The sequence below is a fragment of the Empidonax traillii genome, unplaced genomic scaffold (genome assembly GCF_003031625.1).
Source record: "Empidonax traillii isolate 1590-97213 ecotype Southwest subspecies unplaced genomic scaffold, ASM303162v1 scaffold1421:size180434, whole genome shotgun sequence".
NCBI classification, from domain to species: domain Eukaryota; kingdom Metazoa; phylum Chordata; class Aves; order Passeriformes; family Tyrannidae; genus Empidonax; species Empidonax traillii.
In genome coordinates, this window is record NW_020956614.1 from 125368 (window position 1) to 150345 (window position 24978).

The 24978-nt window shown below is 35.6% G+C and overlaps 1 protein-coding gene across 4 annotated transcripts in view; it reads left to right on the top strand.

The window, feature by feature from the left end:
* The window catches only part of BCKDHB (branched chain keto acid dehydrogenase E1 subunit beta), a 114455-nt gene that overhangs the window by 83664 nt on the left and 5813 nt on the right, over positions 1-24978 (top strand). The gene's annotated exons all lie outside the window — the stretch shown is intronic.

Genomic DNA, 24978 nt, shown 5'->3' on the forward strand with positions numbered 1-24978 from the left:
CAGTTTCTGCAAAGGCAGAGAGACAAATTCCTGGCTGTATTCCAGGCAACCTCACTGCTTTCTCCAGTCAGTTGCAAAATATTCTAATCTGTGTTTGCTTTTAATTCTGTTACAATTTACTAGCGGTAGATGTGTTAAAAACACAAAACAGTTGAGGAAGATGGCTAAGATAAGGAAGATGGCTGAGAAGGAGAAAAGAATGGATGAATATGGGTGCAGATTTTACTTACAATTTTCAAGATTGAAAATAAACAGTGAAATAAATATTGTTTTGATGTGCTTCCAAAATGGAAGAGTAACTCTTAATTTTTTTTCACTGTGAAATTTTTCTCTTTTGTTTTTTGGGGGATGTTTTGTTCTTCCTTAGATTTCAACTGGACTAAGTTACATGAACGATGCTGATCTGCTGGTGTACATCAATCATAAAAAATTATGACAGTCATCACATTAAGCTTCCTATATAGGTGATTTTGTTTTCCTGTCCATTTCAACAAAATGTTCTTTTAGATAACAAAAAATTATAGGAAAAACTAATTTTTGGGAGATGTGTGCCAACATGCTGCTTTCATACTCTTCTTTTCTTACCATGCATACAAAAACTACAGATTTAGGGTAGCCATTCTACTAAAGAGTCATATTTGTGCTTGCAAAACCCATAAGTTTAGGGTAGCTATTCTGCTAAAGAACCTGTGTTTGGTGCTAAAAATGAATATGAATTGGTTATTATTGCTTCATAGCTTCTTTTGGGCTGAAAAGGGTGTGTTCATGCTACTGTTCTGGGCCATTTTCCCTGATTTCTCATTTGTACTTGGTAATGTGAGCTGTAGCTCTCTAGAAGATCATTAGCAGATCTTGGGGATATTTTCACAGCTGTGGCCACTCTTCCTTCCAGTTTTGTGTGCCTTGCCGATGGGCATGGGAGGGAAATAATGGCTTTTGATTAACAAAGAAGTGCATAATCTTGTACTCTGCATTTATGGGGTTTAAAGTATCATATATTGAAATTCAAGAGTGTTATATTAGCAGAAGGCATGAATGTTTGGTGCCTCTGTCATGCAATGCCTGGGACTGTGCCCATCGTAGCAAAGAATGTTAATTAGAGAAAGCAGGGCAGTGAGGGCTTAGATTTGTCTCAGTTCTCACAATAAATCCATATCTGTTATTTTTGAAAGTTTTCAAATCATAAAAGCTTTTTTGCAAAAGGTTGTCCAGTGTCTAATAACCCTACAGTCCTGATGTCAGTAACTACGCAAGCAGGCTTTCTGGTTTACTTTGCACTTCCCCATATACAATGCAAACAGATAGCTAATGACTGGGTAAATACAATGGGAATGTACTTTGTGCACTGTGTGTTCTGAGCTTGAGTGTTTTGGTCTTTATTTTGTTTGCCTATTTTTATATTCTTTCACAAGCACATTTTGTAATGATGGAATATTACAGAGTTCCTAGTACAGTACAGAGGCATAACACAAGGAATATATTGTGCTCACTCTCTTTAAATCCAAAATCTTTGCTGATGCCAATTATTTTTGGCTTTTATTCTTTTGAACTAATATAGATGAACAGGGGTTATGTGTTATGATTCATTAGCACAAGAGTGTTCATTTAAAGCGGAGAAAAAACCCAGACAAAAATGTATCTGTTTTCTTTTCCTAGCCTTCTAATCTATTTTTTAAATGAAAACCCATGAAGAGTCTAAATATGTGAGAGCTGAGGAAAAAGTCATTAGCTGAAAACTACTAGCAGTTTTAGTATTAACCCACTTGGATTGTATTTGTGTCATGTAAGGAATATGATTTACAAAACCACGAGAAAACAAGACATTGAAAGCAAAGTCTTTAAAACCAGTATGATCTTGGACTTGCTAACGCTGCTCAGCTCGTTGCCCAGTAGGATTTTTAGCTTCTTTTTTGCAGGGCTGCTTTCCAGCCAGCTGCACCCAGCTTGCAGTGGTGGTCAGAGTGCTTGGTTCCTGGGTGCAGGACTTGTTGTGCTTCATGAAATGCTTGTCATTCTGTTTCTCTGTCATTCTCTGCTCCTGTCATTCTCATGAGGTGCCTCTGAGTAGCTGTTCCATGTCCCAGCTTATCAGTCCTTTCCCCCCCTAGTTTGGTTTCACCTGTAATCTTACTGTGTGCACTCCATCCCATCATGAAGGTTGGTAATAAAGCTGTTTATGAATACTGATCCCTGAGGAATATGTCTGCTAATCAGCTGCCAATTGGATTTTGTTCCTCTGATCCAGGTTCCCTTTGAACCCAACTGATCCAGACAATTTTCAATCCATGCTCACTTTTTCAACCTGTTCCATTATAGGAACTTGATATTAGGCTGACTGGCTTACACTTACAGAATCACATTTCTGTAGATCTGCTTTCTTGCCCTGCCTAAAAATGTGAATTCATTACATTGCTATGCAAATCATATACCTTCTGTGTCTTATTCCTGCAATCATACCGGATTTAAGGAAAAAAATCAGCTTTTATAGGTCTGTCTGTGGTACCAGGGAGTCCCTCTAGGCAAAAAAATCAACTCTGTGTCAGCCACCTGATTTAGTTTAAAGGTTGTACTGGGTTTTGTTTATACAGCACCCAGTGGCCTGAATGAAATGTATTGGCAGAAGTGCATAGGCTAGACTGTTCTTACGTAACTAATTTTCCTAATTAATTTAGAATATTATGGTGAAAAGAAAACTAATGATAGCATTTCTGAAAAAAAACTCCACCAAACCCAATTCAGTGCTTAGCAGTTATTGTGTCAATATGAAAAGCTGCAGTGACCATATGAGACTGGAATGCTTTTACTATGTATTGTGTTAACATCTTTCACTACCTAAATTAACTTTCAACTGGTCTGCCAAGCCCAGTCATCATCAAACAAGTCAATTTGGATTTTGTTTGAATATTCTCCTGACATACTTATCTTTGAGGCTCAAACAGTGACACTTTGAGATATTTGGAAAAGATAAGCTAAATTAATATTGTATTATTTTTGAGGGAAGGAAGGTATTTATTTTGGAAGTTTGATAGGCTTTTTATCCTGCAGGGATGCATGGTTTTCAGCATCAGATTTCTCGGAAGGTTTTTTTTACATTGCATTCCTTTGCAACAGCTGGAATTGGCCTCAGAAAGTGGACAAAGGAAGCAGTTCTCTGAAGAAAATTTGGAAAAATTTCTCTCCTAGATCCCTGGTTTGTATATTGTTGGCTGATTTAGATAAAATAGAACTTTAGTTTGGAAAGTTTGGGAGCCCATGATGTGTTTGTGTGGGAATAATTATCATGAAAAACTACTCAGCGTTGTAGCGTGGATGTCCATCTGGTGTCTGGGATTATTTGTACATATTTCTCCTGATCAGTTCCTTGATGCTGGATAAAGCTTGGCTGCCACTGACAACCAGCTTTCACTTTGTCTCCTCCTTTCTGGTGTCAATAGTTTCTATGGAGTTTTAGTATATGAATCCATTTTATCTTTGGGATAATTGGAAGCTATCTGTGTAAACCATAGTTGTTCTGTATGGGGCAACAGCCTAGATGTTCTGGAGAACACTTCAGATCTCCACACTATCAAGTTATATGGTCGTGTGACATAATTAATGATTAGATTTTATTTTGTTTTCTTACTTTCTGTTTTTAATGTACCTTTCTTATTTTCATTTTTGCCTTTCCTCCAATTCATCAGTATTCAGTTGTTTTAGAAGCTCTTTCAAATATTCTTGAAAGGAAAGCAATCATATGCTCTCATTTACAAGAAAATATTTTAAACTGATATAAGGAAAACCTTTAATGATAAACTGATTTGTTTTTAACTCAGGCTATAAAAAATAATTAGAGAATTATTTTGAAGTGGCAAGTAAACCCATTACTGTCTTAAGACGAACTGCAGAGTAAGCAAGTGCACTTTGTAAGGGATTTTATGGAATGCAGCCCAAAATCTTTATGGAAGTTGCAGAGTTTCTGTGAATTAGAATGCAGCCTACACCTCCTAAACCTTGGCAGTATTGGCAGGCAATTGATCTTGCTGAGACGTCTTCTCTAGGTGGGTGCTCATCAACAATTATTATGTAGTCATATTGAATTAGTGCATAACTGAGCTCCACTGCTCATGTAATTTACTTCCACTTGACATCAATGCAATCAATAAAAATGTCAGCAATTGAAAATAAGTTCTTTAAACTTTGAGTTGTTATAGAAAGCTTGTTAGCTTCACTTTCAAATGATAGCAATATATGACCTTTATAGCTCAGCATAACAGATGTGTATTTGTTTGAGATTGGTGTATTTACTTATTTTGCATTACTTAGAAAATGGAAATAAAATTGTTTAATAACACTCAAAGCAGATGTTGAATTTATTACATTTGTGACTATTTTCTACTCTTATGCTACGTATATCTATGCTTGAGTGGGACTGTTCTCCGGAGGCAAATGTGCTGCTTCCATGATTGAATATTAGCCAATAGTTTGGAGTTGTATTGTGGATAGACAGTTTCTTAATGCAAGCTACTTTTTCAGACAGAGTTTTAGTCAATTAAGGTCAGATTTGTCTCATCTAATTCTTTTAATAGCAGATGAAACAGAATTTTACAGAGAAGAGCTGACCCTTTTCTAAAACCCATTGACATATGCAGAGGGTGTTTAATCTCTGATGTGTCTTATATTTCCTTTCTAGAGTACTTTAATGCTAGGTTGGTTAGGATGCCTGACTTAAGCTGAAGTTAGGGAGAAGTTCTACTCTTAGAGGGAAGAAATAACAGATAGCTGAACTAAACAGAAGAAGCTGCATATTTTACAAAAGATGATTTATTAATTCAATGTCTGATAATAATTACATGTTGAAAATCCCTGATTTTGAGTAAGGAGTGCTAGTGTCATCTATTCAGACAGTTAATAAACATTTTAAAGACAGTACATTGTTTTCAGGAGTATTTTGCTTGGTTTAAGTGTTGAAAGGAGACGTTAATAATAAATTATTTGTGACTAGCACTTGAAGACACTCTGGTTTGTCTATTCAGAGTCAAACAATTTGTCTTCAGAGTAGATATTCATTGCCCAATAAAGGAGGATTATTACACTGTTCCGAAGAACAGTTGTATACTTAGGATAACCTCAATATTTTTAACAAGATAAAGAATGCATTTAGAACTGAGATTAATGTGTTTATCTCTGAAGATGAGGTGTGGAGGAGATTAGCTTTAAAATGCAGAGGAAGTTAAGAATTTTGCACTGAGGGTGGTATCTAATAGTAAGTATGACATGAGCTATAACCTGAGAAACAGCGTTTGTGAGCACAGCAGTGGGAGGTACACCCAGATAGAGGAACTGCTCTTCTCAGTGACAGAGCTCCAGGAGGAGGTGAGGGATTAATGAATGTCAGGGAGTCAAGAGAAAGAGTAGACTACTGAAATTGCACCCTACTCTTCCCTGAGCTGTGCCCAACAGGCAGGCAGGGCTCATGACATGGAGGATTCCCTGTCCTCTCTTTACCTGGCTAAACATGATGACTCAAGGACAGGGGACAATGGTGACAAGTTCCTGCCTGATGCAGCAGACTTGTGTCCTCTGTGACTGTCCCCCCTCCCCAGGTGCTCTGACATAATAGATATGAGGCTCTGCAAGTGGAACTGATGAATAATGAGGATGATGGTTCATTAGCACGGAGGTGTCACAGAGGTTAGTCAGCCTATGCTCCGTGTCAAAACTGCTTTCATAAAGAAAAAAAGGTGGGTCATTGTCATAGGAGACTCCCTTATGAAGGGAACAGAATACCCCATACGCAGACCAGATCCACTTCTTAGGCAAGTTTGCTGCCTCCCTGGAGCCTGAGTTAACAATGTGTTGAGAAAACTTCTTGCCCTAGCACAACCCTCAGATTTTTTGTCCATTGTTGGTTTTTCAGGTAGGCAGCAATGGAGTTGGAACAAGAAGTCCAAGTGCAATCAGGAGAGACTTCAGGACTTTGGGACAATTAGTTAAGGGATCAAAAGCAGAAGTAGTGTTCACCTCTATCCTTCCAGTTGCAGGGAATGATGAGGGAAGAAAAAGGAAGAGCCAACTCTTAACCTGGGGTCACTTGCAGAATTTCCATGGTTTTTTTTGATCGTGGGCTGCTGTCTCTGAACAGAGAAGGACTGTGGGTAATATGATAGCTGGAGGCTGTTTTGGGACAGTGATCACAAAATAATTGTGAAGTTTTGGTTCTTGAAGAAGTAAAGAGGGGGAATCAGCAGAATGGCTACCTTGGACTTCCCGAGGGCAGGTTTTGGCCTGTTTAGGAGATGGGTCAAGAAAATACCTTGGGAGGCAGTCCTGAAGGTCAGAGGGGTCCAGAAAAGCTGGATATTCTTCGGGAGGGAAACCTTAAAGGTGGAGGGGCAGGCTGTCTCCATGTGCTGAAAGACAAGTCGGCAGGGAAGAAGGCTGGCCTGGCTGAACAGAGAGCTTGGCCTGGAACTTAGTGGGGAAAAAAAAAGAGCGTTTATGACCTCTGAAAGAAGGGGCAACAACTCAGGAGGATTACAAATATGTCATGAAATTATACCGGAAGAGAATAAGAGGGGTCAAAGCCCAATTTGACCTTAATCTGGCTACAACCATAAAAGGCAATAAAAAACATTTCTGTAAATACATTGGCAATAAAAGGAGGGCTAAGGAGAATCTCCATCCTTTATTGGATGTGATGCGAAACAGTGACGGGTTGAGGAAAAGACTGAGGAAATCAATTCCTTTTTTCCCTAAGACTTTAATAGTAACACCAGTTGTTCTCCGTGTACCCCTGAGGTGGAAGATGGGGATGGGGAGCAGAATGAAACTCCCATAATCTGAGAGAAAATGGTCAATCACCTGCTACACCACTTAGACACACACAAGTTTATGGGGCTGGATGGGATCCACCCAATGGTATTGACTGAATTGGTTAAGGTGATCACCGAGCTCTCTGAAACCTTGTTGCTCTCTACAAGTGCCTGAAAGGGCGTTGTAGCCAGGTGAGGGTTGGTCTCTTTTCTCAAAGCAAAAAGTGATAAGACAAGAGAAAATGACCTCAAGTTGCAGCAGGGAAAGTTTAGGTTGGATGTTAGGAAACATTTTTTCATGGGAAGGGTTGTCAAGTTTTTGAACAGGCTGCCCAGGGAAGTGGTAAAATCACCATCCCTGGAGGTATTTAAAAGATGTGTAGATGTGGTACCTGGGGACACGTTTTAGTGATGGACCTGGCAATGTTAGGCTAATGTTTGGATTCAATGATCTTGGAGGTCCTTTCCAACCTTAAATATTCTGGCATTCTATGAGCCTATTAATAAAAGTAAGTGAAGCAGAAGGAGCAGCTACCCTTTATATATATATACCTTTTAATAAATCTAGGTACCTATAGTTTGCTGTAAAATAAGGACTCACAGTTATAAATCTCAGTGACGGGAAAATGCTCTCACATGTGATTAGTGTGTGTACAGGTATTTATGGTACCAAACCCCATTTAATCTACCACAGTGTCTTTAAGAAAGTTGCGTCCTGCATGATCTAGCAAGATACAGTTTCCCAAGTATCTAGAAGCATTAGTTTTATATGCCTAAAGCTCACTGGATTGTAGGAGGGCTTTGTATGTGCCTGTGAAAAGGAGGAATTAAATGCTAAATATCTATTTCTTTTTCTGAAGATAATTGCAAAACAGCCTCTTACCCTATAGTAACAGATGTTCAATGGGAAGTTTGTAGGTGATATCAAACTAAATTTTTTAATCCCAACATTAAATTATTCTCAAAAAAGGGATAGTGTACCCTTTCAAACATTACTTGCTTGATGAATGACAGTTTTGAAATCATACATAAAGAGTAAGCAGTAGTGTTTTACACAGTACAGCTGAGAAATGTGAGGATTAAAAGTTTTTGAGAATGACAAATAATAATTCTCAGATATTGAAATACAAGAAGCTGAAATAGGTCTGTCATAAGTCTGACTTTAGTGTAATATTATAGACAAAATGACACTTTACCAAATGAAAGTAAGCAGAAATCACTTGAATTTTTTTAAATATTAGTAAGAAATATACTAACAACATGAGCTTTATCAGTGGTGATGCATTTGCCCAATGCCTGAGTTTTCAAATATCCTGAAACAATGACAGAAATCTGAATTTCTGTGCCAAGCAATTTCTCTTAATTCTAATCCTCTCACTAATATTACTGGAAATAAATAGTGTTGGAGTTCAGAATGGAGTCCAAAAGGAGAACTGAGTTCAGGGGTTTCAGGAGTGCTTGTGAAGTTCAGAATTCATAAAGAGAAAAGGAGGGGACATACAGTCAAGATAATAGTCCTGAACAGGACAGATAACATTGACTCTGGAGGACAAGCATATGAAGCACAACAAAATAACTGTGAGGGAAGCTCTGATATAAAACTGGCTCTACCCTTAACTTATTAGCTTTGGTAATTGTGCAGATTGAGAGGATTACATACATGACAATATTCACAAATTGTATTTAAACATGCAAGAGGACTATATCGGGAAAATATATTCTGTTGTTGAGAGGTATTCTTCCATGTCACTGAGGCTTTTCCACAAATGTTTTGTTATGGAGATTTGCTTCATATGGTTGTAATTATGTTGACACTTTTCTGGACTTTGAAAAGTTTTTGCTTCATTGAAAACACAATTTCTGGAGAATGAGACTAAGATTAAGAATAAAGCATACTTAAAACTTTAAAGACTGGTCTTAATTTTTTGCTCAGGTTCGTAAGATCCACATTGCTCTGTGGGTGTCAGCTTTTACAAGTGAGCAGATTTTACAATTCAACAGACTTAAGAATGATCTTCTGTATTTGAATTCTTGAAAATCATGAAGTTTGCAATAATCTGCTGTGCAAATGCTGTTGGTGTTTTGATTTTGTCATATGCTATAACCTCTAACTACTCAGCTTGTTGGAAAAGCTGATTCAGACTTAGCAGAGCAAAGCATTTGAGCTGGTTGGAACCGCTGACGGTTTTGTTTCTGTGGCTGGGAAATGGTGAGCGACCCATTACTTATGTTCCTCCTGAGAGTCTTCACCCTTAAATTTAAAGAAAACAAAATTCCTTCTCAACTCAGAGGTGCTCAGTATTTACAGCAAGAGAGTTGAAAAGTGGAATTTTCAGCTGCAAAATATGGGCATTTATGTTTTAAACTGAGGGAGGCCAGAGTCATTAATCCCAGTCATCTAGGCTGGTGTCATAGAAAGGGGAAGTCCTGGAGCCAGCATATGGCACTAGAGAAGTGGGAAAAGGTTGCTCTTCAGTGTAAGACAGATAGATTAAAGATGCTGCTGTGCAGATAACCATGCTGATAGTCCAGTGTACTACAGTGATATAAACTGGTGAGCATTTCCACACCACAAAAGTATTTTTGTACTTTTCCTTTTCACACTGTAGCACTTTTTGTCATATGGGAGATTTTAATACTGGTTCATTGCAGTTCTTTGGCTAGGCAGTTTTTAGGTATTCCTCTGTGGCACTCTTGATTTAAGAGATACTCTACGGTGACATCTACCAGCATGTATTAATTTATTGCCTTGTATGAAAAATAAAGATTTACTTCGCTATACAGGCAACTGTCAGGGTGACCAGGGCTCATGGTAATTCCATACACCCTGTATACATTTTTGTATATTCTTTATGACTCAAGTTAACTTCAGTTTAGTGTTGGTAACTTTTTATATAAAGGGGACTTAATTTTTGATTCGATTGTTGCTTGACTGTACAACTGCTTGGGGCAGGCTAACTGAAGGACTGGAGGCTTTGGTGCCATAAGCTTGCTCTGCAGCCAGAGAGCAGAAGTCTCAGTCACGCAGAGTGCCCGGGGTCTGCCGTGCCCCCAGGGGGGCCTGTCTTCTCCCTCAAACTGTGAGGAGGCTTCAGGCAACTAGTTCAAACCAGATGCTGGCTCTAAAATAGCCAGTTGGGGTTAGAAACTGCCCACTTTGTTGGACAGATTTCAGACATTTTGTTGACAAAACAGTTTAAAATTAAATATTTTACTGTCCAAAGTGCATTTTGAAATTCTTTCAGGTAATACTCAGCTGCGGTTGCTGCCATTCCCCTCTGGGTAGTACAGTAACACAAATTTATTCAGTGGTTTCTGAGTAACAAAACCTGCTTTTAGATGACTTAAAGCTACCAAACTGGGGGTTCAGTGCTTGCTTTGTGACTTGAGGGACTGAACTTTGCTACCCAAGGTTGGAGGGTGATCACTAGGCTATCCCTGCCTGCTCAGTGGAGGGGAGGGCTCTGTCCCCTCAAAGAAATGTGGGAGATGCCCCCTGTGGGGTATCCACGCTGAGGAGCTTTGCCAGTGACTGTAGTGGTGCACTTACTTCTTGAAATATGTCCTGAGCGAGGTGGAAATTTCAGGTCTAGAAGTTGCCTAGGGAATTTGAAGAAGGTGTTTGGCTTGAATTCAGAAATAATTTTGGAAGAGAGCCCTCAAAATTGATTTTATTGAAGCAAGATTTTGATGAGTGGAATGGATGGCTTTTCTCAGGGGTTCCCTGAGACCAGCGAGTGAAGCAGAACAATGGCTATATTAGAATAAATTGAATTACCATAAGTATAAAGCAAAATCTGTTGTCTCAGCTTTTACAGTTTTGATCAGATATCACAGAAATATGAATATTTGATGGTGTGTATGTCTGTCTTCTTTGATGGCCAAAATACCTGTGGAGCTGAACTGCGTCCTACTCAAGGGCAAAAAAAAACCAAACCAGGGAGTTGTTTTACAAACGAAATGTTTCTTGCTTTTTCTTGCAGTTTAGTGTGCTGTAACATGTTCGATCAGTAATATAAGTTATAGAGTTTAGTGCATTTGTATGTTTTGTACTGTTTCTTTCAAAAAAAAATTCAGACCTAACCCTTTGTGTTGTTTGTTGCTGACATCTCTGACTTAGGTCTGAGAGTTTTCAGTAAACATAGAAAGCATTTTCACAGCTCACAGGGCTGGAGATTTTAATCTCTATGCAACATTAACTTTTTTTTTACTATTCTGAGCCCGTCCTTTTGTTTACATTGTAGAAAGAATTCAAAATGGTATTTAGTGAAAGTAAGAATGAAAGAATTCATTGTGCTTTTCTATATAAATATTAATAACAATTGTGAAATATATTCTAAAGAAAATGTATGGGTTTGTTATTACCTCATTAATATAGTAAATTTCTTTTCATATTTGGATATTAAAAAAATAATAGATTACCTCTAATTCTCTTTATGTTTACAGCAAGCGTATTTGCCAATTATCACTATTTCATATATCTACTTTTAAACCTAATTTTCTATAAGCACAGCATAGATGATTGCAATTTGAGTTAATTGCTTCCATATGCTCTGGTTTGTAGTAACACTACAGCTTTAAAATCTGAAAGCCATTCTCATGCCTATTTCATAGCATGAGATTTTACAGTAAATTATGGAATGTAAATACCCAACTTAAATAGAGGACTGTGATTTTAAATATATTCTTTCTATACTAAATTGATCTGTTTATTATTTATTACTTTTAAACAAATTATTAAATTTCATTCTAAAGATCAGAAAAATGTTGAACGTATTAGTATTAGTTCTTTTTTAAAAAAACATAATTTTTGATTTAAAAAAAAACACTGAGTAGAACTCTCTAACCTTAAAAATAAATTTTCCACGTCTAAAAATTATGATAATAATTATGATATTGTATATGGAACTCTGCATGTTTAATTTTTTTTATTCTTTAAATTTTTTTCACAACTAAAGGAAAAATTTTCCTTTTTACAGCTGTTCTTAGGTTTTATAGTCAAAAGCAGTTTTGAGTAGTACAGTGGAAATTTCATGGGGCTACATTTGTACTTTTGCCAAATCATGTGATTAATTCAGTGCAAAAATACATTCAAGTATAATATAATTATAAAAATACACAAACTTTAAAATTAAGTGCAGTCATCGTATTTTAAAACAATTTACTGGATGTGAATACTCTAGTTGAAGCTGAAACACAGGTGGAGTTCCATGTGCTTTATAGTCTGATCTCAGTGTACAAAATCTTTGGAGCAATATAAACATATGTGTAAATGAATTATTTTAACATTCAATTTTTATAATATAATTGCTCTGAATCATGAAACCTCAGACCTAAGATGTTCCATCAGGGAGGCAGAAATACTGGTAACAGTCAAATCCAAAAAGCATACAAGAAACAGTTTATGAGTCCAAAGACAACTCACGTGGTGTTCCTGCAAAAACTTAAGGGGGGAAAAAAAAGGGCAGAAAACCCCACTCCTTAAATCCTGCATTATAATGTGAAAGCTCCATGCTTTTGTTGGACAGCTGAGATGGATGAATTGTATTTTAGGATTGGCTGCTGCTCTGAATACAGTCAAACTTATGCTATTCAGTATTGTCATAGAAAAAAGCTATCTGCAGGCCCAAGTTTCAGTAATTAAGTCCTGGAAGGCCCCTTGGGTGGCTAGCATTGACTGGTGTTATTCCAGAGAAACAAGCATTGCATTTCATTTATGAAATACTCAAGTAGAAATATGATTTATCTGTCCCTTGGCCTAACATACTTTCAATATTTTTCTTTAAGATGAACTGTAAAAGATGTGCAGACTCTTATATTTGAGTATGTCTGCAAGTCATGGGTAGATCCAAGACATTAATGGCAGGGAAAGAAGAAGACAGACAAAAATTACTGAGGACCTGGAGGAGGAATAACCATCCAATTCCATTGTTTGGGGGCTGCTAGTATTTAGTCCCTGCAAATCTATTGTTTCAATCAGGCAGGAAGATAATTACATGCAACACTTTCATTCTTTAGGAAAAAGAAGATAAAGTGGATTTTTTGGCAAATTACTGTCCTGTCAGAAAACGCCAGTTTCTTTTTGCCAGTTTTACCGGGAGGTTTTTCTGGGAGTAGTAGTCCTGTCTTTACAGGTGGAATTTTTGACAAACTTGGTGTTCTTGGTTGAAGGTTTGAGTTTCTTTCCTGGGCTGTTTTTCTGTTTTGCATCCTCAGCCATTACATAAAATGCATATATGAGAAATAACAGGAGTGGAGGAGCTGCCATCCCTGAGATGAGCACCCTGGCAATGGGCAGAAGTGCCCCTTCTGTTCACTTATGCTCCCTTCTTTGCTGTTCAGTGGCACTCTGACTTTTGGGGTGCCACAAGAAGGATGCTCCTTGTTCCAGTTTTACCCCTCTCTGTGTCTGTTTGTTAGGGAAGAAGTTCTGTATTCATGTGAGTATTTCAAAAATTAGTCTTTCTTGTTTGTTTGTTTATTTTTTATTTGCTTCTTGCAGATTAGCTGCAGCTATCATACCTGGGGATTAGGTTCCAAATGTCAGATTCTTGCTGGCCTGCACTGGGAATCCTATTTGGCTGAGAATAAAAAATATTGAGTATAAAAAGCTAACATTGAATATTCTTCTGTAGACTGTAGGTGTCATGTACTGTATGCAGTATACGCATACATCTGAGTCAACCACCATATATGTTGATATTGATGGAATTAATGTGATTATAAACTAATAAATATATTGAAGGAGGTGTTTATGCTCTATTCAGTCCTAAAGGACAGGAATGAAAGGAGAGAAAATGTCTCCAAAATATGAGTTGTAACACCATATTTTGCTATGTGTTGAGTCAGAAAATTGTTCCCATTTATCCAGAATGCTTCAGGTAGGCAATTTATATCTACAGAATGTATTGAGAATGTTTCAGATGAGTATGGAACCTGTTAAGTAATCCAGAAGAAGCAATCCATTAAAAAATGAAATTACAACATCAATGTTGCATTTACAAGACCATTCTAACAACTTCCCTGAAGAGGAATCCTACTTGGTTAAATGAAAACTGATAAATCTATTTTCCTTTGAGGCAAAATCATTTAATTATCGTGTATTTAATCACTATCTGTATTCAGAATACTAAGAAAAGGATTTCTCGTATAAGTACACATGATGGGATTAAATGACTAAATGTGGATGTTGACACTTTTGCAAAAGCTATAAAGAAACTTTGACTATTCTTTAAAGATAGAATGTCTGATGTAGCTTTTGAGTAGGAAGATCTGAACAAGCCAGTGAATCATACAGAACTGACTGTTTTCCCCCTAAGTAATTCTTTAGCTGGGGAGGAAACCAGAAAGAAAAAAGTCTTGAAAACAGCTGTTTTCAGGTGCAAGTAATGATAATTTAGAAAAGTTATATCAAATATTTAAGAAAACCACACAAGCTATTTGGCTGAAGGAAACCATTGTACTCACTAAGAAAAATGCAAACCAGCAACTTGAATTTCAGCATGCTCTGGTCACTGTGCCACAACAAACCTCAGCCATTGCTTTGTTTGGTCACAGAGTCTTCTAGGCTGAAGTTGTTTATTAACCACTAAAAGCTAGGCTTTACTTTCTCTGTATAATTTGTGGTGACCACTAAAATAAGTAGAAATGTCTTAAAAATTATACACTGTTCAGAGACAGCTGCTTAAGCCTCTGTTTTTGTGGAGCATTCAAAATAATACTGATTTTATGGTGGACAGGAGACTATGCAGCCAACAAAATTCATAATTTCTGGGGTATCTCTGGTTTCATAGCAGATACAAACCCTGATAATAATGTTAAATGTGAACTTTATTTCCTGGCTTTTTTTTTTTTTTCATTCTTTAACCAACCACAAAAGAAGACATTGAGAGCGTATTTCTTGTCTTGTTCAAGAAAAAGTACAATGTCAAACACTTAAACTGGATCTTTAGCAATATAAGTGCACATCTGCAGTGTCTGCAGGATATATTCTTATAGCTGTTAGCAGAATTGGTTGACTGTATTTCTACCAGCTGGCAAGTGAAAAATCTCACCAAATACAGTGAGAAAAGCTCTATAATAACTTCTGTACCAGCTGGATTTTTCTCAACACTGGTTTTCTGTCTTCATAGCTCTGAATTCCCTCCTAAAAGCACGAAGGTCAGCTTTTCTTTAGCTATGTGTTCTCATAAAAATGGTTGTGAGGCTGACGTTTTTTGAGACTTAGTTTGCCACTGAATTCGGTGGGCTTTATGCAGCAAGTGTAGGTTGTTCCAGATTAACCTGACATATTATATCCTGACATTACAAAATCTTGTCAGTACAAGAACTGCAAGGTATATGACAGGGAGATTACAGTGTGTTGGGCTCTCAAAAATGTTATGAAGTTGTAAGAATAGCATTTCTTAAGACTTGGATAGATCTTAACACTCTTGGAGTTTCTTAGTTGCAAAACCCAGAACTTTTGCTTCATAAAGTCAGTCTATTGTTGATACAGTAAAAATTAGAATCCTGTAATGAACCTGGATGATGTTGAGGGTCTCAGAAATAGCGTTCAGTCTAAGTTGCTACTTTTTTTTAATATAAGCTTGTAAGTTATTATTTGGACAAAGGCGGAAGACCTGGTGTATCAGTTACTGCCGGCTCAGTTGTGTATCCTGCAGTCAGATGAAAAGACAAATGTGTTTGGAGAGACCCTTACCATACAAACCGTAAGGACTTATTTTGTTGTGGAAGACAGCGATATGATCTCATGTGGAATATTGTATCTAAGTGTGGTCAACTAGTTTTTAAAAAGACCATTGAAACCAGATGATGTGAGTGAGTAGCTGCTAGGGTCATCAATATGAAGACTATAGGAATGTCAGTCCTGTTTATAAATTTCCTGGGGAAATGAGCAAAGGTAACCAGCAGAAGTCATTATTAAAGTAATTACACAGAAGAATTATGTATGAGTGAATTTGAAATGGATGGATTGAAATTAGAAAAGGGGTTTCAAGATGGACTGTCATACAGAAGGAGTGTGGCTAAAAAGGCCAGTAACTGCATTGTCACCACAGTACAGTACGGTTCAGTCAAATATAAACAATTTCTGATGGAAGCAATGATCTTCTGTGATGGCACTGACAAGACTGCTGTTCTGAGACCTTGCTAAGTCTTGTCTACTTACACTTTCTTAGAAGTCTGTGGAAAAAAACCCCTAACCTTTAGCTGGATATGGCCTGGTGGCCTGATTTATTAAAGGGGAAATCAGACACATGGACTGGTAGGCACAGGAATTAGTTGTTTAGGAATGTGTTTTGGTTTTGTGGTTGCCCAGCTGGAAGAGCACATCAGTGTCAGTGTACCTAATCCCTGGCTTCTGCCATCAGTAATGACTTTATGTGACAGGAAATCTGATTCGAGCAATGGTGAGTTTGGCCACCAGCAAATGAAATGGACCTAAATAAAAACTCTGACTTTCCAAGAATTCTGCTTTTTAGTTTATTCCTTTAAGCTTCCTCTTGTATGCCATATATCACAGTCTCTGTGATTGCAAGAGGCTAGAGTTTATGCTACTGTACAGTTACAATGCTGATACAGGACAAAACAAGAAGCCCAACATGCTTTAAAAAAGTATGTTAAGTATTGAAAAAAAATTGTCTGACATAGGGACCATTTATTCTCAAACAATCCTGCTTTACTATAATAGTTGTGAATTTTTTTTTTAGGTAGAGTAGAAGTGCTGTTCATTAATTATGTTAATAGAATCAGACCTTGTAAAGAATAAATAATTTCCATTTGTACTGTAATTCTATTTTATATTTATTATATTGAATCCCATTTGTTAGTAATATCTACTCCTGTAGAGTCCTGAGAGATTGAGCTCTGCAAAAATTTTACTTAGTGAATAAACTGAGAAAGAATTTTTTAAAGTATTGCACGAGGGGAACATTTTTAGTTTTACTGTTTAGGAGTCACATAGGGAGAAAAGAAAATCTCAGCTTGAACTGTATTGAAATTTTATTTTTGCATTATTACCAATAGCTTAATTTTACATTTTAGTCATGGCAAGTGTACATTGAGTGCTAACTGACTGAAAAGAAGAAAATTATGTGAGGTGCTTCACAGTAACTAAGGCAGCTGTGTAGGTATTTTACTTTGTTTCTTCATTAAGAAATTTTGCTATACAATTGATAAAATTGGTGGAAGACATATATTAGGTTATGTAAAAGTTTTATAGTTTTTATATTAATACAGTAAGTTCATTAGTGGGGTGAAAATTAAAATTGTGTAAATGATATAGTGTAAAACTAAAGTTCACATAACCATTTCATGTATGAAATTTATTTAAACAGTCATTTCTAAAATATTGACCAAGTTAAATATTTGGGCTTAATCCAGTTAAAACTTCAGTGAAACTCCTAGAATATCCAGTTAACTTCTATAGTTTTATTTCTCTATTGTGTAAAAATAATTAATTCTGTTATCTCTATTTCTGTATGTAATGTTGCTTGATATGTTACAGATCCCTTGCATTTGTTTTTATACAAACGATTTCATTGACACTTTGAAATCAGGTCAATAATTTTGAATTGTTTGTTCTGGCATAAAGGTAAACTGAAAACTTCATTGCCCCTGAAATATATTATTCCTCATCTTTTTTTTTTAGACCAGTTCTTAAATTAAGAGATGTCATGCTGTTTGTTTATGGTTTAAGTTAACATTTTAAAATGAAAGTGTTTCATTTGCAGCACATTTCTTGATCACTTGGTGCAGTGACTACGTATATGCAGCTACATGCAAAAATTAATGAAGTATTAATTTCTTAGTTTCTTAGAAGTCTTGTTTTTGTTTGTTTGGTTGACAACTTTTCTTTACATTGGAATAGCAATTTAATCTGTTTGAATAATAATGTAGGAAATGTAGTAAAAACTGGTCAAAACTATAACAAAAAGGATGTCTCTAGAAAAGAAGAAAAGGTAATTATTGTAAAAGAGTTGGTAAAATATTTATTTCATGCTTTTTAAGTCACCCTGTACCCAAAAGCTCAGTCTCCAGTATGATTCTTTTAGTGTTTCTAAGTATTTTTGCATAAACCCCTATACTTCCTGTAAAACCTTATTACATTTTTTTCCATTCAATTTTTTACACTTTTTCTGTAGAATAAATATTACCTCTCCATTCTTGCCCATCAGCTTTCATAACTGTTACTTTTGCCCTTATATGTGAGAATATTTATTACATGAGTTAAGGCTTTGCACTAGAATTCTTCTACCTGTGAGTTTAAATCATCAAGCAGCTTTCTTTAAAATAAATATGTAAGTAAAATGACAGCTTGGTTTAAAGACTACACTATAAAATTCTTTTTTGTATCTTTGTTTCAAGTAATCTAAGTCCCTCCTGCTCTAAGACTGTTTTACAAAGGCAGTAATGTTAAAAAATGCTTTGAAAAGATACTAGGTAAGCCTTGACCTTTTCATGGGAGGGCAGAATAGTTCTTTTGTACTTGTCTCTCCCTGACTACGTGGCCAAACTGTGGGTTTGCCCTGGTGAAGGTTTTGGTGACAGAGTGACAGCATAATTCTCGCTGTGCTGGCTCAAAATGAAAATGCTTTGATATAAAAAGGGAAATACGCTGGTTTAAATTGTTAAGCAACAGCAGCTGAAATTGCATTTCCTTTGAATTTCATTAGTGTGTGTTGAGTGAAGTACTTCACTCAGTATTAGGATTTTACTAAGCCAGATATGTAGACTGACAAGGCTGTCTTTGCAAGACTCTCAGCTGCCTCAACAGCTGTAAAAGTAAAAATATCACTCACTGACTATTAAAACTCTTGGCAGCAAATCCTTCCAGTCACTTCTGGCATGGTGAGCTTAACCAGGAAATGTTTTTACAAAATACTTAAATAAGTAATTAGAATGGTAGGTGATAAATGATGATCTAAAAGTACAAAGTCTCATTATATCGGTAGGATATTTCTAGCTTTGTTATTCAAAGATGCAGGATGTAATTAGAAGGATAATCTTCAATGAAAATCTTAACAAATGTTTGTTGTATTTCTCATTTGTGCAGAAAAATGACCTGTGATCAGCAAATGTTTTCACATAAGAATAATTTTATGCAGGCAGTTTAGCTCCATTGGTTTCTCTTGGATTATTCACCCGTGTTAACATATGCGTAGCAGTTTGCAGGATCATTTACTGAACAGATGAGTTAGTAATGCCAAGTACCTAAATAAAACAAGGATCCTCATATACTCATGGGCCTGGGAAATCATTCTAATGTGGGGCTTTGGCATGCTTTTAGAAAATATGTGGGTCCCGGTGCAAATATTCATAAGTGCTACTTAAGAAAGTGTTTGGGAAACTTGGGATATCATATAGAGTAACATAATTTGTAATGAATGTGCTGTAAGGCAGTTTGCTGCTATACAGAAGAAATAAATTTTATTTGAATAATTTTGTCATATCATGGGTATATAATGTATAGCATATATAACTTCTAGGAAAGACCTTAGACTGTTTCAGCTATCATGCAGCAATAGTTGATAGAAAAAAAATAGTATTTCTAGTACTTGGGGTGAAAAGATGGGAAGTGACCATTTAGTGGATTGAAAATAATTATCAAAAACCTCCCTTGTGAAAGAGTATTGTTATGGTTCATTTAAGGCAGTAGCATATTCTATAATCTGGAAATCCTCTTACATCCTCTTGAGCATATTCATCTTATGTATTTTCTGGAGAAGAACTGTGCTGGCTGCTGCACATCATACCCTAAACAATGCAAATTATACATTTACTGGGAAGAACTGAATTTCTGTCAGTGTGTTATTGTGAATCGAATGTATTTAAATTCTAGATCCCATCAGAATGGAATTAAATTATGTAAAATTTTCATCGAAAATCTTAGTCTTTTTGCATAAAACATAGGATAGATTGGGAAGAAATGGAAATTACTTTTTATTTGTTTACCTCCTCTTGTGATAAAGATAAGCTATTTGATACAAATAGAATGGTGCTTTTGTTTGTTCTGTGAGTTTGTTTGTTTGTTTTGTATTGTAAATACCTGGGGAACATGATTTCTTTGTGCAGTTCTTACACCAAGACAACTAAGCCAAAGCTCTAATCCCAGCAGCTTCAAGTCAGTGCTCTTGCTGTGAATGTTTGTTGGAGTGGTTGTGTTGTTAACTTGATAAAGAAAATTTAGGAAACAATACCAATCTTGCATTGGGTTATTAAAGATTGTTCTGTTAATTTTTGAAGCTGGCTGAAATGAAATCGAAGGCAATCTTCAAACCTGTGTATGAATGAGAGTTTTTGTTCTTTTTATGTTAAAATACTTTATCATTTATAGGATAAATTTGACTTCATTTATAAATATTGGTTTACGTGGTTTATTACTATAAAGACAATATTTGCCATTAATTGCTTTTTAATGATAACAAACTAATGAATTACACAGACCAGACTTCTTCCTCCTAAGTGCTTCTTTATTTTATAATTACTGAAGTATTTTATAAGTAAAAATATATCTTTTAGCAATTGTAAGATAAATAATTTCAGAAGTGAACTGTTTTTCTGTATTTGACAAGATATTAGTTATGTAAATTCAAAGAATTGGTAACAAATGAAATGAATCATTACTAAGCTGTGCTAAATTATAAATAGGTAATTTTAAAATTATTTAAAAAGGAAAACCTTGTTTGATAGAAGTGAAGTATTTAAAACATATTACTGCAGAGTCCTCCAAGGAAAAATTGTGTCACTGTTGTAACTATCAAGACAAGATTTATAAAAAATATTTTAAGATGAAAATGACTAAGCTGTTGGGAAAAAGTATTACTCTCAAAAGAAAAAAATCTATCTATCTATCTATCTATCTATCTATCTATCTATCTATCTATCTATCTATCTATCTATCTATCTATCTATCCTGTCTGCCTGTCTGTCTGTCTATATCTCCAGACAGTGGGTGTATTGTATAGTACTTATGTGGCTCATAGAAGTGACTGTTCATGAGAATGTGACATATATATGTTGTCAAAGCAAATTATGTTTGAAATGTGTAGTATTTGCTTCTTGAAGCTGTAAAGTACTGCACTACAGTTGAGAAATATATGAAAACTGCAGATGCTTTTTTCTGTTATTGAACGTAAATTGTTCAGATTAGGCATTCTTTTTAGCAGAAACCAAAGAAAGAGACCTTAAATCCTTATTGCATGAACTCCACTTTTTATAAAATGGAGTTTGATCTGCTACCTCTTTGGAAAGCTTCTTTTGAAAATCTTTATTTAAACTATGAGATAAAAAATAGATTTTTTTGTAAAGGAGATTGTTATTTTTGTTGTAACCTATAGCAGGTTTCGTCTTATTCTTGCAATAGTTGGTAATTTGCAGTTGAAGTAATGGGCAAGTAATAGAAAATTTAGTAGTAGTAATAGATTTCTATAGTAATAGGTATTACTATAAAAATAGATATTACTACATAAATAATTTCTATATTAATAGATAACATTCATCGGCAAAGTGATCTGGAATAAGTTTTCTTAACTGTTTGAACCCCACACTTTAGTTTATGGCAACAACATAAATAAATTGGAACAAAAATACCAGAACAGAAAGTGAAACTAATGTGATAACAGTTTTCTGTCTGAAAAATTCTTCAAGTGTATATATGGTTTTTAAAATTTTATAATCAATAGATGAAATGGCAAAATTCAGAGTTCTCATTGACAGAATTGACCACAATTTAATTAAACATCTGCAACTTTTCATGTGAGTTCCTGAGTATAAATTTTGTAGTTATTTTCAGCAATAGAATAAGTAATCTTATATGAAAAATGTTCCTATGGTTTGCCTTGTGTAATGGACTTTATGTTTAGTCTTCTTTTTATTACAATAGCTATAATACCAAAATAAATATTAAAATTTCTATCAAACTCTTCCTATTCATATTAATCTTTAATATCAACTTTTTGTTTATCATGCTATAGAAAGTAAATTCCTGTACTGAAAAAGGAATTGTAAAATCAGTGTTCTTATATAGTAGTCATCTGACATTCTCGTAGCTGTTAAGTTTTTGGGGTACTCTTAGGGTTGCAAAATAAGAATAGTATGAGGGAGACCCTGGAGACAAAATATGCTGCAGAAATAATTTATTTTTAAAGAAATTTTTTTACTTACTTAATATTCTACAGAGCAGTAGAAATAAATAAAAAAAAAATCTGTTTTACTGATTTTAATCCATGCCAGTTAGAGGGAAAAAATGGAATAGACCCCAGAAGCCTGGAAGTAAAATGAAAATAGGGGGAAAATATGAGTTTGAATCTGTCTGACTTACTAGCTGTGCATTATTAGTCTCATTTACCAGTACTTACTTACAAAAGTGTTTGCATTTGAAGATTTGTTTAGTATGACTGTGGAATGATAGAAATACCCTTCAGAGGATGAATGGTCTGGAGCCAGAAACTCTTCAATTATTTTCTTATTGGCCAGATGCCTAAAAGCATCTAAACTGTGTACTGGATTGCTTTATTTTTCTGTACATTGCAGCAGGATGAGTAATATTTCCTTCCAGTAAGGCCCAATAGTGTATTTGTTTTTCTTACTTTATCCTATTTGTACAATTGTATAACTATAAATGTCTGCAGTTCTCAGTTATGAGTTTTACACTTGGAAACCTGGGTTATCAATGAGTACCTGAATCTCTGATGAGGGGAAAAGACCTACTTAAATAAAGCTAAAATAGTCTTGGGTAGAGCTTTCTATATTAGCATACTACAATATTGTACTTTGGGGAAATACAGGGAGTGCACCCAGTACTGGAGGATCCCATTTCACATACGAACATGCAACATCCATCAAGTCCTTGGTTTTAGCATCTATTCTAAAAATCAAGACATGAGATTGTTTTGAAATGGTGTGTGGGTTACATTTGACTGATTGCTATGACTTTCAAGAAGAGATTTTTAGTGGGACTTCTGTGCTTAAGTTTTTTTGAAAGGTCTTCCTAAGCGTGTATTAAACATCAAATGTTGAGAGGAAATAGTGTGACCAGTTAAAATGCCTTTATAGAATATAATGATGTATTTTCCAGGAAGCTTTGAGTGAAAATCAGGCAAATGAAGGTAATTGGCAAAGGTCAAATTGAATAAGAGAGGCCAGAATTTGGCCTCTGCACTTAGGAAGCAGAGCAAAAAGAATAGCAATTTAATGTTTTATCTGATTTGTTTGTATTAAGAAGATCTTGATATATTAGACTAATAACTGTATCTGTTGCCTTGTAAGCATTTAGTTTTCTAACAATATTTTTTTACTTTGGTTGAATTTTGGAAATTATGGATATCCTACTAAATAAGTATGACTTTTTCATAGCAATTTTCAAAACTGAGCTTAAACCATTTTACTCTGAATCAGAAATCCCGTGCCTACTACTTTGCTTCCAAAACCATTTAATTTTGAAGTTTTTTTTCTAAGGTCTTTCCTTGAAAGATGTCAGATTGTTTAAACAGTCTCTCTGAAATATCCAGGGACTTAGTGAAAGCTTTAAGTTTCCATTCCTCTACTGTGCAAGAGTGCTTTGGGCTAGTACCAGCCCTTATAAGCCCAAGTAATATGGAGTAAATCCACTTATTTTAAAATTTTGACCTTCTATCACTTCTAAAAACTCTGGTAGACCTATTCTAGTAGGCTTGTACAATGGATATCTGCTATTTAGTCTTAAAAAGAGCTGGGAGTTCTATATAAAATTCTCTGTCATGTTTCTCTACGATGTGGCTGCACAGATGCAAAAAATCTGGCCCAGCAGTATGAACAGCAAATGGAGCAGTATCATATTTGGGATGAAGTGGACTCTTGTCTGTTTGGTGGGCTGATCACTTGACTTTAAGTGCTTTTTCAGAGCAAAAGGGAGGATTAGTTAGAAATATGTCCATAGACTATGTAATTTTTTCTATATCACAATATATATCTTGCTAACAGTATGATTTTCGAAGCATGATGGCATCTAATAAAGAATATAATCTGATTTGCTAAATTACAGTTGTTAAGTTAATGCCATCAAGCAGGCAGTTTCATATTCTGTAGCATTATTTGATTTAGATTGAAAGGACACAATTGAATATACTGTCCCATAAATTAGAACTGGTTCCAGAGGTAAATCAAACCCCCATGAACTGATAAGCTTTATTGACTTTATTCGTTGCATTTTTAAAAAAATGGCAATAATATACTGGGAGTATTGCACTTAATATTTTCAGTGAAACTAATGAACTTTCAGACCTTTATCTGGGATGGACTGAGCTGGTTACAATGTAAATCAAAAGTCTCTCCTAGGTAGTGGTCTGTGTCGGGTACTTGGAAACAGCAATGCAGGACTGGGAAGCTGTGGGTGTAGAATGCACTTGCATGTTTTGTGGTAATGCAGCTTGACCAGTGGTCTGGGCAGTCGGCTTTGGGATGGTCCAAAAGTTACTGCCTTGTCTTATTGGTCAGTTACAGCATGGGAATCAAGGACTGCTCAGCGTCAAAAATACCCTTGCCAGCAGGTTAGAGTAGGACATCGTGATTTACCTTGTGGACAGGTAAAGGATTTAGTACACTCTACTTCCCAGCATTTTGTACTAATGTGAATCTTTCGTTTTACAAAGAAAATAGTGCCTGAAAATGGAGCTGATATTTGTGTTTGCATATATTTTTACCTCAGATCTACTCAGACTCTGAACTTTTTTAGGTGAATTAGTTCACTAATTAATGTAATGACACTGTACGCAATCATACAACTTCTTGGACTTTTTTATTTCCATCTGTCTTTCATAAATGTCCACTTCGCAATGTACCAAAGTGGTAGCTGTAGTGAAGCATTACAATCTCAGCGTGTTATGAATACCTCCTATACTGCCAAATATCATGATGTGTAGAAAGCACAGTAAGTAGAGTTAGGCTGCCATGGACTGCAAGGCAACGTGCAATCAAAACAGTTCATCAGTCTGAAAAAATACTTAACGCTTTTCTGTAGAAAAGCATAGCTCTTTAACTGTTTTCCTTGTAGACTGGTGGAAAAGGACCAGTAGATAATACTTCATCTTCCATTTTACTGAGCCAAGTACAGGGGAAGTTGGCCAGGATGTCTCACTTGCTGCAGTCCATAAAGTAGGGGCCAGGATGAGATATATTTTGTCTCTCAGTTTGTCTGCTTTGCAAAGCA